Source organism: Mustela nigripes, chromosome 5 (assembly GCF_022355385.1).
Source record: "Mustela nigripes isolate SB6536 chromosome 5, MUSNIG.SB6536, whole genome shotgun sequence".
NCBI classification, from domain to species: domain Eukaryota; kingdom Metazoa; phylum Chordata; class Mammalia; order Carnivora; family Mustelidae; genus Mustela; species Mustela nigripes.
Window position 1 is genome coordinate 58223801 of NC_081561.1, and position 15266 is coordinate 58239066.

The window sequence follows — 15266 nt, forward strand, 5'->3', positions numbered from 1 at the left end:
GATTCTGACAGAGGGCAAACGGGAGCAGGCGTAGGGTCTCTGGAGCCCCGTGCTGGTGCCCTCTGCGGAAGGAGCCACACGCAGGACGTGAGGGCCCCAGATGTTCCTCGGCCGGCCTTTGCCTTGCAGAGCAGCTAGGTGAACTAGTGCTGGCGCCGCTAATTGTTCTAGGCAGGCCACTTCTGTACAGATTAAGTTCAATGTTCGGCTCTTGTGAGAGAAACCAGAATAATGTGGACAATCGCAAACAGAAAGAAGTCACACTGAAAACACCACCGTTTGCCCCCCACAGAAGCACGAAGCTCACACAGACAGGCTTGTCCATGTTAAAAAAGAAAAGAAAAGAAAAGAAATGCTTCTCGTGGGTATCTGTACTTAAAATATGCTGCAGTCATAATTAACATTCCATGTGGTTTCCCTTATTTTGATGCAGAAGCCTCATTAAAACCCTTGATGTGGGGCCCTGCCAGTAAACTCCAATATGGTTTTGAATTTATTCCTCTACTCCCTCACCTTCTCTATTTTACCTGAGACATTTTGCTGATGTTTTTATTACCCATCACATGCCAGGATCACTGTACCTTTCTGGTTTATAGATGCCAGCTAATGGAAATTGACATTCATTTTTCAATTAATGAGCTCTGGTTGTGGTTTATAGAAAACAATGCAACAAATTTCTGCTAGGCTGACAGAATGTGGACCAATGACTTTGAGTCATTTGAGACTGTAATGTCTTGAGGATTAACTCCTTCTGGGCAAAGACAGCTAATGTGGACTTTAAAGGGATTATACAGTCATTTTTATAACTAACAAAAAAATGGGATTTTCTGGAATTCCCTTAATCATGTTGTGTTACCAAGAAATGTTTCTGAAACATACTGCAGTGTGTTCTGCATGGAGAGACATTAACAACTCGTTACAGTTTCACAGGAGATCCCTTATGTAATAACCTAAGGTGAGGAGACGGAATTCTAAAAAGAAAAACATAAAGCCCTTCCTAATCTTTAGTTTATAATCATTTTTGCAGAAGCAAATAATATAAATAAATTTCCTTTCCCTGAATAAGGTGGCATCCATAATTTTAATCTCTGCTTTTTACGTGAACTCAGGTGTACTTATAGATGATCTTCTACTTCTTCTTCTACTACTTCTACTGAACTATGCTAGTTAGCCTCAATACAACTACAACAAACTTAAAAAAAAAAAAAAAAAAGACCTGGATATTAATATCAAAAATGGTAAAGAAAATGTATTATCTACTTATTGAGGGGTCACAGATAAAAGCCTGGAGAGTTCTAAAAGTGCTAACACCTCAATCTAACTTTATAAATGTGAAAACAAAACTCAGTAACTGCCCCAGGGAGGTGCCTCGTCGCACAGAGCTCCCCCGAGCCAGTTTAAAACTCCTGCCTCCCAACTGGCTGATTAAATAAAGCCAGTACTGCCAGGAGTTACTTGAAGCCCAAGATAAACATGGGGCATCTTCCCAACGGGCTGGTTTTACTCGGCTTGGAGACAGGGCATATGGACAGTAATAGGATATGTATGGAATAGAACACTTGGGTGAATTTTTAGGTAAACAAACTAAAAGAGACTTGAACAAACTTTTGTACTTACTAAGTTTTAGACTATGTCCTCCAGATTCCCTATAGCACCCATTTACCCTCCTCTGCTGCTTGGGATATCTGATGGAAATGTCCAAATTCCTCACCTACTGCTTGGATAATTAATTCTAAGCTAACCCATTAACAAACAGGCAAGCTGAGATCCGGAGAAGGGGATCTGTGTACACTACAGATCATGCAGCCTGAAAGATGCAGAGTCATGACCTCTTTGCAATCTTATTTACCCGTAAGGAATGTGGTTGTCACAATCACAGGTCCATGCATTTCTTGCCTTGAAAATCTAACTGTACCTGAGTATTTCCATAGGCTCTCTGGAGCCTCTGTGTTACCCCCGGGAGCATTACTATCTTTGGGATATCCTGACAGCTCTTTGAGGCCTTGTTGGAGCTAATCTGCTAAATCGTGGGCAATTAGTTCAGTTGCTTGTGGCATCATGTGAATGAGACCGAGGTCAAGGGTTTGATTCCCGTAGGACCTGCTGGTTTCCTACAGACGTGTTTCATTCCCGCTCTGCTATCTGCACCTCTGGCCACGGTCAGATAGCCTGTGAAGGAATGCAGCTCTCATAGAGAGTTGCAAGAACCTTTCTTGTTAACACAGTAGCAGCAAGACCTAATATACATGAGGAGACTATATTAATAAAATGCACAGGAAGCTCAAATAGAAATAAAATCAATATTAAAAATTTCTAAAAAGTCTTGCCTCTTCCCCAGCCTTCTCAAGATCTACAGGGAACAAGGAAATTGCCTCTCTTTACCCACTGGGGTTTCCTGGGTCATCAGGGCAAGCAGAAAGCATAGTGGAAGGAGTAAAACCAAAAAGACAAGGGGGAATAAAAGAGAATCCCTCATCTTTGGGTCCCGTGGCCTGCGATCCCCCGCCAGCATCTTTCACACATTGCTTTCTAATGCCAGTGACCTTGGCTCATCCTTGACTCCTCACTCAACAGTGGGCTGCTGAGGGCAGGATTTGTCTAATCCTTGTTTGTCTCCCCCTCAGTGCTTAATCACAATACTACTGGACATTTCTAGGCCTTTACCTAGCACTCTGATATACACCTTCTCACTCACTAGATCCTCAGTAAATCAGGGTTGGTTGAGAATGGGCAAGGCGATCTCTAGAATGAAAGAAAACAGAGGAGTCTGGGAACAGTAACAGACAAGGCACTTGTCATTTGGGACTGTCAGCTGGGAGACACTGGGCACGCCCATCGTCCCCTCCCTGAAGCAGAACTGACGCACCCCAGCAGAGGCGACAGGTCAGGCACAGGAAAGGAAGAGGGGCCCTGAAGCCAGGGGAACCGAACTGGCACAGGCAGCGTCCCTTGCTCTCCTCTGTAACACGAAGGCATCCGTGTACAGAATGAAAAGCCATCATGCTTCCCCGCAATGAGGTGTTAACTTCAAAGCTTCATTGGGGCCTTTTAAATGGTAGGAGTTATTGCTTCGACAAATCTCGAATAAAGCCCAAGAACTTTTTATTGACCCCTTCGTGGCATTCCTCCTCTGGAAATGTATAGTCCTCAACTCGCCACAGAGCTGCTTTCTTGAAGAATCTTCTTCCCCTTCGACAATGTTTTTTGGCTGCCCTGCCCCACCTGCTCTATTCTATAATTCCTTTTTTCCCTCTGGTGTCAAGAGCAGTTCCTTCCCATATCTCTCTTTTGGGACCTTAAGAGTTGCTACTTTACTGAATTATTAACTGTTTCTTAGCCTATTCTCTCCCAGCTATAAAGCACTGGGTGTAAAGGTCATGATTTCTTTTCCTCTCCTATTGCTTCTATACTCCAGGAGCTTAAGTGTTTTGGTTTTTGCTTTTTAGGGTATGTATATGGATGGATGGTGATAATGAGTGAATAAGTAAATCAGTCTGGGAGTCAGGAACTCTGTAAGATAGTTAATACATTTCTGACAAGTTAAAAAAACAGATATAAAAAGCATTGAAGCAATACTGATATCAGACCAACAGCATCCCAATATGACTCTGAAGAATCCATCCTTATAAAACTCTCTTTAAAGAGTGGTCGAAGCTCTTCCTGAGTGTCATGACATCACTGGACCTCACGTTTTGGACAGTCCATCCCCAGTAGTGAACAGATACTGCTGCCTGTCCGCTGGTGTCGTTCCCAGTACCATCAGAGCCAGAATCCAGGTACCAGTCCCTGCCGAGTGCCATGCGGAGAGGAGATGAGGGAACAAGAGGGCCAGGCCACAAATACGGGACCTGAGGGAGGGGAGCAAGCCCACTCTTCTGCCGCAGGACCCCAGGGCACCTGCTGTCACCGAGGTGGTGGTATTTATGTGGAGTAGGTAGAAAGGTGACAGAGGGTAAAACTCACACTCTGTCTGAATTTCTGGACCAGTAGACAGAGCAAGTACGTGAGAGGCATCAAGAATCAGAGGTGACTTTTATAGATGAAGAAACAGAAGCCTAGACACAAGGTAAATCTGAGGAGGTTCTTCTGGCTCTGCAGCTCTGACTCGGCCTGCCAGTGGGAAAATGGGGAGGATCGGTCTCGAGGGGTCTTAAATCTGTATTCTGTGGAAATGCACAGGGACAGGGAGAAACCTCCTGCTTACACATCACCTTCTCAGGCCAAACAGGTGGCAGAGCCTGACAACCAGGCAAAGGTCAGCCACCTTTCACAAAGCATGATGGGACACCTCGGCCATGGAGGGGAAGAAATGAGGAGGAGGCTACTGGCATATTTTCAGAGTCATCTGTTCTACTTTTCCAAGATCATGTCCCACTGCTCCTCAGTATGAACTGTCCTCTTCACAGCAGGACATACACTCAGGACCCTCATAGGCGCTTTGCTCATGCTCTCCCCAGACTCATGGCCCCCCACTCTTCTCTCTGCCAGACCAAGTCTGGGCAGGCACCATCTTTAAAGCTCACCCATACATTAAAACTTCCCAGGATACAAAGTCTCATCATCTTTTTTTAATCATATACCTCCTGAACTTTTTTTGCACATAAATTTTGCTCCGTGCATTTTAAGGTATTTATCATTGTTTTTAGAGAAATGTTTTCATTTTCCAGCTGAAGAAGAGTAAATTAAGGATAAGAACCATGTATTCTTATACCTACACAGTATGATGCTAAAATGGGTACTTCCAAAAAATGTGCCTCACAGATGAACGACTAACATAGTCTCAAACAGCAAATAGGACAGAAGAAGAAATGCTATGTAAATACTATCCAAAAATCAATTTTAGACTATATGCAGAAGAGTACTTTGCATTTTCCAAACTGAGGTTTTAAAGGATTTTTCCATCAATTTTCTCAATTTCCCTGAATTTGTCCCCACACTAAAATGACCCAGTATCTATCTCTAAATTAGTTTTACTTGTAATTTCATTAGATAATAATTGGAAAAATATACCCTATGTGGAAGAAGTGTAGTAGATCATACCGATGGAGAAGAAACCAGAAAAAAGGAGAATGTGAAACCAAATTTTTTAAGATAATGAAAGGTCAGACTAGCAAACTCCATAGTTTTGCAAAAGAGAGGAAAAGTGCCTCAACTATCCAGGATAAATATTTATTTTCCGTGTTGTAATGAATTGTACTTTTCCACTGCATGCTCACAAAATCTGGAAGACAAGCTGATCCCAAGGCTAAGAAAGTATGTTATGCTGAAGGAAAGAGAGAGGGAAAAAAACAAAGAAACAACAACCTGGCAGTTTCCAGAAACTTCAACCATTCCCTAAACCCACCCAAATTTTGAGGATATTGTTGGAATAACATATTTCCTCTTTTGAGGGGAGAGGAGGCCAGCGGTAGGAGATGTGGGAGTGTACATGCACACACATAGGGAGGGAGAGTAGGAGAGAAGGAAGGAACCGGAGGGTTGGGGGGGCAGAGAAACGGAGGAAAAATGAGAGAGATCTTCTTGCTGGGCCTTGATTAAGAACTTTTTAAAGGCTAGGAAGGGTGGGTAGTCTTTGAAACCAGATCCGCTACAGGAAGGAGGCCAGCACCCAGGACACCGTGTCTTTCAGAAGAGGCCACCCACAGTGCCGTGGCGGTCATATGACTGCTCTGTCACATCCTGAAGCCATTTCCAGCCCATGCACACGTCTGTGCTCCCATTTAGAGAGGATGGGATATATTGGGAACACACATATGGAAACACTTTCAGAGAATCAGTTTCCATGAAATTCATAATGAGCCAAGTGGCTTCAGATGTGGTTGCGTTCCTCCGATTAGCCAGAAAAAAAAAGGGTGGGGGGAAGGGGGGGAAAAGTAGGGGAAAAAAGGACAAATCCACCCTTTCAGACCTTATTTCAGTTTCAGAGAAATTAAAAACCACTAATGACTTATGGCTACCTGGAGCCACAATTAAGAGAGGACACACTAGGAAAAAGAGGGAAAGAGGTTTAAAAGCAGTAGTCTTCCCCTCCTAAAAATAACAGCTTCAGTATCGGTAATCTTATCTCCAATCACGGGGAGGCTTTCCTGTGATAGTATCTGCCTCCAGTGGCCGAATTCATTCTCCAGCGGGCAGGAGGCAGTGCGCATGCGCAAACGGGGCAAGGGGGGGGGCCGAGAAGGATGCGGAGGGAGGCGGAGGCTCCAAGACCCGCTCTTATTTGATAACATATGTGGCCAATTAAGATTATTTTAAAAATTGCAACTAAATGATAAATTGTTACTAAGTAAATCTTTTTTTAAAAAAAGCCTGAATGCAGAGGGTACGGCCTGGTATTTTCCTGTGGCCTGCGCGAGTGGTAACTCAGACTATATTAAAAGCAGAAATTTATGAACTGGTTGAGATGTTCTATATTAGACACCAAAGCCTGGCTGATAGGAGGGCATGAAATACAAGAAAGGAACAAATGGGGGAGGGTTTTTAAAGAGGGACCTATAACTGAGTATTATTAAGTTAAAACATTATTTTTGTATTGAAACAAAAAAAAAACAGGCATAGTATGGAGTAAAATTCACATGAGTTTTAAGATAAAATGAGAAACCTGAAAGTGCTCCCCTTGCAGGAGCTGGGGTTGTTTGGGGTTATGTCAATAGGTTGGGGAGAGCAGGAGCCATGAAGGAACCCTGGAGTTTCCTCTGCCCTTTGGGGTACTTCAGTGGAAACATTTGAGGAGAGCTTCTCTTGAGTTTGGTAGCAAGCCTAAGCCATCATGTAGGAGCGCTCTGACTCCAGGCTGCTTGATGATGGGCTGATAACGGCACTGGCTGTTGCTTCCCAGAGCAGTCTTCACTCCGCTCCAACCATAGGAATCCTATACGTGATTTAATAGTCGTGGTATCCCATGCTGTGGCCGGTTCTCCTGAGAGGAAGGACTGGCTAACCAGACAATTGAGAGTGGATGACTCTGACTGGCAGAGGATCTCTGCTGAAACACTCCTACCTGCGTGATGGCACTGAATCCTCCCCTGGCCCTGTGAGGTAGAACTTGTCACTGACCCTACACTGTGATGACCAACTGAAGTTCAGAGAAGTGAAGTGATTTCCTCAAAGTTGAAGACCATTTATGGGTGGCCAGGACCTGGCCCCAGACCTGTAGAGCTCAGCTACCCCATCTTGTCTTCCAAGCAGGGAATCAGTGTTATTTTCATGGCAATTCTAACTACCTGGCCATACCCACCTGAAGGGCAGTGATGGAAAGAGGCCTGATCAAAGGTCAAAGATAGCCCTAGGGATGGGGATGAGGATAGGGATGAGGATGGGGATGGGACAGAGATAGGGATGGGGATAGAGACAGGGATGATGAGGACGGGGACAGGGATGGGGGTAGAGATGGGCACGCAGTGCGAAATGGGGAGGCTAATACATGCCACCAATTTGCCACGCGTGACTCAGCCCCCAGATTCTCATGTAGTCTTTGCCACTAATGTTCTAAGAAATCTTGTTTTCTATTCGTCAGGTTCTCTCTTTGGATAACGCCCTTGTAAGTGTAACCTGGCAAAAGGACACAGCCAGTAGCAAATGTCTCCATCTCGAAAGGAAATCCCTTCCTACCAGTACCACTTAAACTAGTGGAGCCAGAGAAAAAGAAAACGGAAAAGATTGGGTCCAAACTAGAAAAGATTGGGTCTCAACATGAATCATTATCCCCAAAGTCCCCATTTACCTCGCCTAACACCCAGCTCCAGTCCCAACTGAACTATTCTGTAAAAAAGCACAGCAGATCAGCACCACAGAGGCCACATTCCACCAGCCCATGATGCACACACTGTGCTTTCAGCTTGAGCTTCAATCCTCCACCTCCTAAAATAGGAAGAGCTCTGCTCCTTTCAGTCCAGCACCAATCCAGTCTCAGACTCTGCCTCCAAGTCTGGCACAGAGCACGAGAGGCCCAGGGGAAGGAAGAGTCAGCTCCAGGCAGCAGAGCCACTCAAAAGTGAGGGAGCTCAGCTTTTTCAAATATCATTCCCCTCTAAAGACTTAGCACCCTGGTGTGTTCCGACAGCCCTGAGGCCATCCTGGACCTTAAGGGACCTGACTCAAACCACCCAAGGCCTCAAATTGAACCAGAACTTGAACCAGACCACCACAGTACTATTCAGTCTGTGTCAGCTACAAGGCGTACAGCTATGACAGACCTAACACCATCCATATTAATATTAGGATCAAAGCCACAGGCTCGAGCCTCCAGCTGTAGCCTGCCAGGACCCAGCCTATGTTTGCCATCTTTCCCTTGAGAGTCAGATGTACACGCTGACCTGCTTCCCAGAGCCAGGCCTGGGCTGCTCATGCTGTGGCATGGTTCCTGCCCTGGGAGAAAAATATAAGGGGCTTCCTGGTCAGGACAGAAGGTTGCCTTAGAATCAAGACCTATTTTTGTGTGTGTGTTGAAACTTCTGCCCACACGGCTTATCTAGGTTCCTGAATCCTTGTCTTGTGCAGCTTACTGGGTCCTCAGGATTTTCTTGTTCATTGTTGCCTACATGTTCTGGGACTTCATGTCATGCTTTTTACTTAAGTATGTATACATTTCTAGATCTCTGTAGACACACGACAAACATCTGCTGCAATGACAGTCTTGTCCCAACTTACCTTTCCGGTCCTGTCTCTCAATGCACTTCACCAACTCACAATCCAATCCAGACCCTCTTCCATTTATTGTACTCCCTACGCTCCACTGTCACTTCCTGCCCTGGTTTACATGATTACCCCCCCCCACCCCAATCTCAGTCCCTTGGAATTCTAAGCAGTCTTTAAAGTCTACCTCACAGGGGTGCCTGGGTGGCTCAGTTGGTTAAGCGACTGCCTTTGGCTCAGGTTATGATCCCAGGGTTCTGGGATCAAGCCCCACATCGGGCTCCATGCTCAGTAGGGAGTCTGCTTCTCCCTCTCCCTCTATCTGCTGCTCCCTCTGCTTGTGTTCTGTGTCAAATAAATAAATAAAAATTCTTTGAAAAATAAAAAAATAAAGTCTACCTCACAATCCACTTCTGCTTCCAAGATTATGCTCATGTTCTTGCTTTAGCCCACAAGGACCTCTCCTTCTGCACTCAGTTCTCCATTTCTGTCTCTCCTTGGGTGCACACAGCAGTCCTACCATTACCTTCTCACTGCCTATAAATTCCTTGAGAACAGGCTCTGTCCAACTTATCTTTAAGTCACTGTGGCTCTTCTCAGAGTGACACACAGAAAATGTTTAAGTGTGGGGGTTGGGGGAGGAAGAGACAGTGACCAGTTCTCTGACTGTGGGGTTTGTGTCTGCTTTCTGATTTCTGCCTGCCCATTTTCAGTCAATTGCTTTTCCTGAACTACCATCACTATGCTTACCAGGACCTCAAGGGCTTATGTTAATTCCAGACCCGCAACTCTACTCTGACCACCAGTTTTGGGGTGCAGCTGTTGTTCTAGACCTTACTCCCCGGTTGTCTCCCTTATCCTAAAAATGAAAGCTTTTTCTCACTTTTTTTCAGCCCAAGCAAAGTATCTTGTGCCACATCAACACTTACCCTCAAAATAAATAAAAAAGAAATAATGTCTCAAATTCACACACCGCTTTTGAGTTGTCCCTGCTTTTATGTACATCTGGTTTTACCTTCACAAAATGGTCCTGTGAGATAGGCGTCATGGATACCAACTGATCACGAAGTTCCATCAAAGAAACAATGAATCATTTCACGAAGTCAATTAGCGGCAGAACCAAAATGAAGTTGTTGGGTCTCCTAATTTGTGCTTCTTTTCCCCACTGAGCTTGTCTTATTAACATCTACTACTTTTCATCCTAATAGGAATCCTAATAGGGGAAAGGATGGCATTTCTTTAACAACAAGGGAACATTTCAGTTGGATTTTTTAATAAAGTGAGGACAGGCATGCCTCCTTACGCTGGAGGTTTAGATTCAGTAACACCAGAAAACAAACTACGGACTTTTTTTTAACTTAAAAACTGATTCACTTCACAGATCATTTCTTTGCTTTGTTTCTAGAGTTTAGCCTAAAACCATGTCCAAAAGTCTCCACGCTATCCCCAGACAATGCTCCTCATAGGACTTCCGAATCCAAAATTCAGTGTTACAGTAACTCATTCCTCTGACTGTCTCAGAGTTTTTCCACTCAAGCCTTGCACACGGAATTAACTCAAAACTTCTGCAAGAGAAACGTCCCTTTTAGAGTTTGATTTGGCATCAGTTTCAAAGAGCTGTTTGTATATTTTAGAATATGTAGAATTTTCCTTTGATTGAAACCTCTCTTTTAACAATGGACAAGAGATGATTTCTCTTCTGAGTGATTTAAACAAAAACAAACACATCTTAGTTACATAGAGCCTTGTTCTCAAAGTGGTTTTTTTGAGAGAAATCAAACCCTACAGATTGTTAAGCATTTGGCAAAAGCCTTCAAACAGCCAAAGCCAAAGAGTGAACTTTTCCTTATTGTAGGAGATAAACAAATACTAGAGCAAATCGGGGAAGAAAAAAGAAAGAAAGAAAGAAAACTAGGACCTCCTTTCACTTTCTCCTGTGCTCGATAACACTCCCCTCTCAGTCCACACACCCACCCCTTCAGAGGGGTTTCATCCTCAGTGTTTACTTCTGGTGCTATAGTAATAAACTCACCACAAATGGACATTTCCAACATCTGTTTGTGGCTGCTCCCAGATCCCCTGTATTGCTTTAGGACATGAAGCCCTCTGTCTCCCAAGTGTAAACAGACACACCTAATTATGTATTGAGGTGTCTGAGAAGAGCTACTTGTTTTGATGACCAAAAAAAAAAAGAGAGACAGAGAGAGCGCGCGCGCAAGCCAGCCTGGTCTGCGCGGTGTGCTGTGGGACAAACAGTAGTCCAGTGGGAGCTCCTCCTCAAACAGTGGAAGTTCTCGGCCTGACACACACCAAACCCCAGCCCTATTTTTCCCAGCCTTAGCATACAGTGTACTGAGGCTGGTCCAGATGTGGACCAAAACAGCCAATGACTGGTCAAAAGAGACGGTGCTGTCCACATCCAGGGCAAAATCTATTCCGTTTCTTCATAAGGATTTAATTTTAGGATAAAAGAGGAAGAGCAAGGGAGGAGGAGATAATTTGAGGGTAGCGTTTTTCTTTTTCTTCAGATCACAGGGGCCATGTACAGCAATAACAGAAAAAATGTCAGCACCCTACTGGAAATGTAGCAGGAGAAAACAATTCTAGAGTGTTGACTATCAGCCAGGGATGTAGGTTCTGGTCACAGCGCTGTCCCCAGCAAGCAGGACAGCCACCTGGAGTCCCTTCCCCTCTCTGACCCCCTTGTTCCCTGTCAGCAAAATGACAGGATTTAACTAAGTCGTCCCCATGGATTTCCAGCTTCAAAAATCTGATTCCATTACATGTGAGTCAACCTTGAGAATTCCAAAAATTTCTTTAAAAATTCTATTAGAAATACTGTTCCTCCATGAAAGGTGTACCTTCATTAAAAAATAGTATTACAGTTTTTTTTTTTAATGAGGCATATATGCACTGTGCATGAAATACCCAGGTTTTCTCTCCAGATATGAATGCCAATTAGAAAATCTACAATATTTTTCCACAAACTGAAAAAATGTTATTGTTAATAACCATTTGAACAGAAGCCAAAAGAAAATGGGAACGAAACGTACCTTATACGAAAGCTTTTTACCATTAAATTGAGCAGTAAAGAAGGTTAAAATTAGCTCTAGGCTCAGACTTTCAATGGGAAATAGAATGTGAGCTATTTATCTTTCCTTCTTGTTCTGGGTTCCTCGAATTAAGTGGTATTGATCAAAACTAGCTGAAGCTACAATAAATAATTTTACACCAACCTTTCCAACTTTTGCAGGATAGGATGTACTGTTATGCCTCACTCCAGCAGCCTTAGTTTCCCTGTTCCACATATAAAAATATGAACTTTGAGGTTCTAAGCTTTCATTAATATGTACAATTTTAATCTCTAGAATAAAATTCAGATTTATGAAAGGAGGAGATAGATTGTTTCCACTATTATTTCTGGCAGGAACTCGGTGACTTTTACTTTATTTGGGGACTCTGACCTTAATAAAGCATGAACATTGGCTATTATTAAGGATTGCTGGTGTTCTGTCCCCCACGTGTCACCTGGAAAGACCAGTGCGGTAACACTCCCTCCAAGGATGCCACCCAGCAGGCTCTGTAGCAAAGTCTGGTTCTGACAGGAGGAGACCCCTATGACCAAAGTGTAGTGAGGAAAGCACATTTGGAACAAAAAGACTCGGGGTTGGGGGTTGACGCTCCTGCTCGTTCACTGTGCGACTTAGGCCAAGTCTCTAAATGTCTCCAAGCCCTAATTTCCTACTGGCAGAATAGAGGCTATAGTGGTACCTACACTCCAATGAGCTGTCATGGAGATTAAATGAGACAGTATCTGTGAGAGTGCTTTCTGTACATTTAATATTCTTCTAGGGGTGCCTGGGTGGCTCAGTCTGTTAAGCGTTCCACTCTTGATCTCAACTCAGGTCATGATCTCAGGCTTATTGGAATAAGCCACATGCTGGGCTCCACACTCAGTGCAGAGTCTGCTTGAGATTCTCTCTCCCTCTCCCTCCATCCTTCCCTCCACTCATGCCCTCATCTCTAAAATACATAAAACTTAAAAAAAATACTATCTAAATATTATTATTATTAATGTTAAGTTTTTACCATCACCTTTGGATTTAGTTTTGCTTTAATTCTCCCCATTTTCCTCAGCACCTGATTTGTCCTGGAATACATGGTGTTGTTTATCCTGAAGCTTTCATTTCTGCCATCAGAAAAGCCACCATCACATATGACCTGGGTGTCCTGAATCTTTTCAACTTCCTTGCTCTCTGGAGTTCCCAAATTAGAGCAGAAGAAGAAATCAAGCTTCCCCATGAGGAGGCTTCTTCCTTCCTGATACTGCCCTCAGTTTTTCTTCACATGCCCCTTGGCACCTGCCCGAGTCTCCCATCTCCTGGCTGACCCAGCCTCCAGGTCAGCATCCTCTGAGACAGCAGCCTGACCAGTGGCTGGAATCTACCTGTCACCTAGTTGCACCAGGCTGTGGGCCTCCTCATGTCCCACATGATGCTGTGGGGGAATCCACGGTCCTAACTCTCAGGGCTGATTTGTACTGATCTCTTCATTCATCCCATGTCCCTCAACACTTGCCTGTTTATTATTTGTGTTAAAGCTCACCTGCCCCATCTGTGGGTCACTGAAGAGTTTTACCTCAAGGTGGACGGCTCCAATGGGCCTTCTATATACCCTCAGTGGTCCTGCTTATTGGATTTTTATAAACTTTCAGAAATATCTGTTTCAAGCATTTAACTAGAAGTTCTAATATATATATTTTGAGATGTTATTTTTTATTAAAATGCTGTCAGGCAGACCCTTGGGCGGGGTTCACTTTGGTGAAATAGTTGTTCTCTTTCAGGCATCAGGCAACATGGTGAAGGGGAGCATGGTAGATCCCAGGTTTCTAGTCCTAAGGTCCTACTTTTATCTGGTTACTGCTTCTATGGTGATTTTCAATATTATATTGCAGTGTGGCAGCGAAAAAGTAACAGTAGGCAAGCCTTAAGGATGAGCATGATCAAGACCATCCCTCCTCTGAAGAGGAAGGGAATTAACTGCACACATTTGTACCACTGAGATTTGGAACTCCTGGCTCCTAGGAAGAAAATACCCCTCTTCCTAGAAGAGCACACTGTCCTTTGATTTTACTACTTTCACAAGTAACTTCCCCCTGCCCCGCCCCTGTGAGTGGTGTTACCTGTTGCTCCTCAACAATCTAGATTTGTCTCCTCCTTACATTGTTTCTTTAACTTCTATTCCCCATTACTGTTCTATTCTAAAGGACAAAGCCAGGGAGAAAACTAGGTTTGACAGCCCAAGAAACAGCCAACCCATTACCCAGAGTTCTAATCTGTAAAGTTTTTAGAGCCCTGGGAATCATTCTACCTTTCCCATCCTAGGAGAGGATGATACCCTTTGAATTGTATCTCATTTTGAGTCCTTTGGGTTTCTAAAACTCCAAACAAATCCATCAAAAAAATTTTAAGTAGATTAGGTCACTGCTCCCAAGATACTGATTTTACTGTTTTCCTTCTTTTCTTTAAAAATGGTTAATACCGGTTTGTAGCATGCATACTTCTGCACCTTGGGATGCCAGAAAGAAGAGGAGCTTTTGCCCATGGAGAGTAGGACTTTTGTTACTTTTCAAATAGGAAATGTTAAGAACAACTCGTATCTTTACAAAGTCTTCAAGCTAATTTCAAGAGCCACTAACTGAAGGTTGGTGGGGGGAGGTGGTGGAGGGGGTCTCTTTAAGGTACAGGGTATGGAAAGAACCTGAGAAAGCAGTGATAGCTGACTACACACTTAGACTAATCATCTCAGCTGTTCAAACTTCCTCCTTGACCCTTAGTTTCTGCTTACGAAATCTGACTTAGAACAAGTTCTTCCTCCCTTATCAATTTAAGTTCTTTCCAATTTCAGATATGCCCCCATTTCTCAGTCCTCTGGGATGAAGCTGTTCTGGATGGTTCCTCCACTCACAGAGAGGACAAGTAACGGGGCCTCATCTAGCTTCACTTGGCTCAAATGCAAAATAGAGGCATGCAAGCCTGAGGCTAACCCCTTGCTCAGGGGTCTCCTCACCTCAGGGCTGTTGGACGTTCTTCCCCGGGTGAGCATATGCAGAGTCAGGCAGCTCACGCCAGTGTGGCCATGTTCATGTCACCCCAGCTTAAAAGCAGTAAACAGAATTAGAGTATCTAAAGGCTACGAGAGACCTAAAATTGTGCCACCAATAGTTGAAGAGGCTGAGGAGAACACGCAATGTGCGTCAGTCTCCCAAATTAATCTCCTCATTGTGCTTCACTGCCCTGAAATCTGTCTTTGCGCGGTGCCAAGGAAGGGGAGCTCCTGGAAATAATCAGATTAATGTGTCAATGAAAACTACCAAACTGAGCACTTCAGCTCTTACAATGGATTTCCGGCCTGAATTTTCCAGGTTGCTAGTTCCACATTCACCCAATCAATCAAGCGATTCCTGAATTACTGCTGCACTCTGGGATGTGTAAACAATGTCCAAAGGTTAACTAACATTTTAGAAGATGTACTATTATTCTTTTTCAAGTAGACTAACAACTGAGGGAAAGCACTGCTAAGACATTTTGACATCCAACTCCCGTCCCATGCATCTCCATCCCCATGACTTC

General features: G+C 43.9%; 1 protein-coding gene across 6 annotated transcripts in view; it reads right to left on the reverse strand.

The window, feature by feature from the left end:
• RUNX2 (RUNX family transcription factor 2) overlaps nucleotides 1-15266 on the reverse strand; it is a 223512-nt gene that overhangs the window by 108809 nt on the left and 99437 nt on the right. The window lies entirely within an intron of this gene.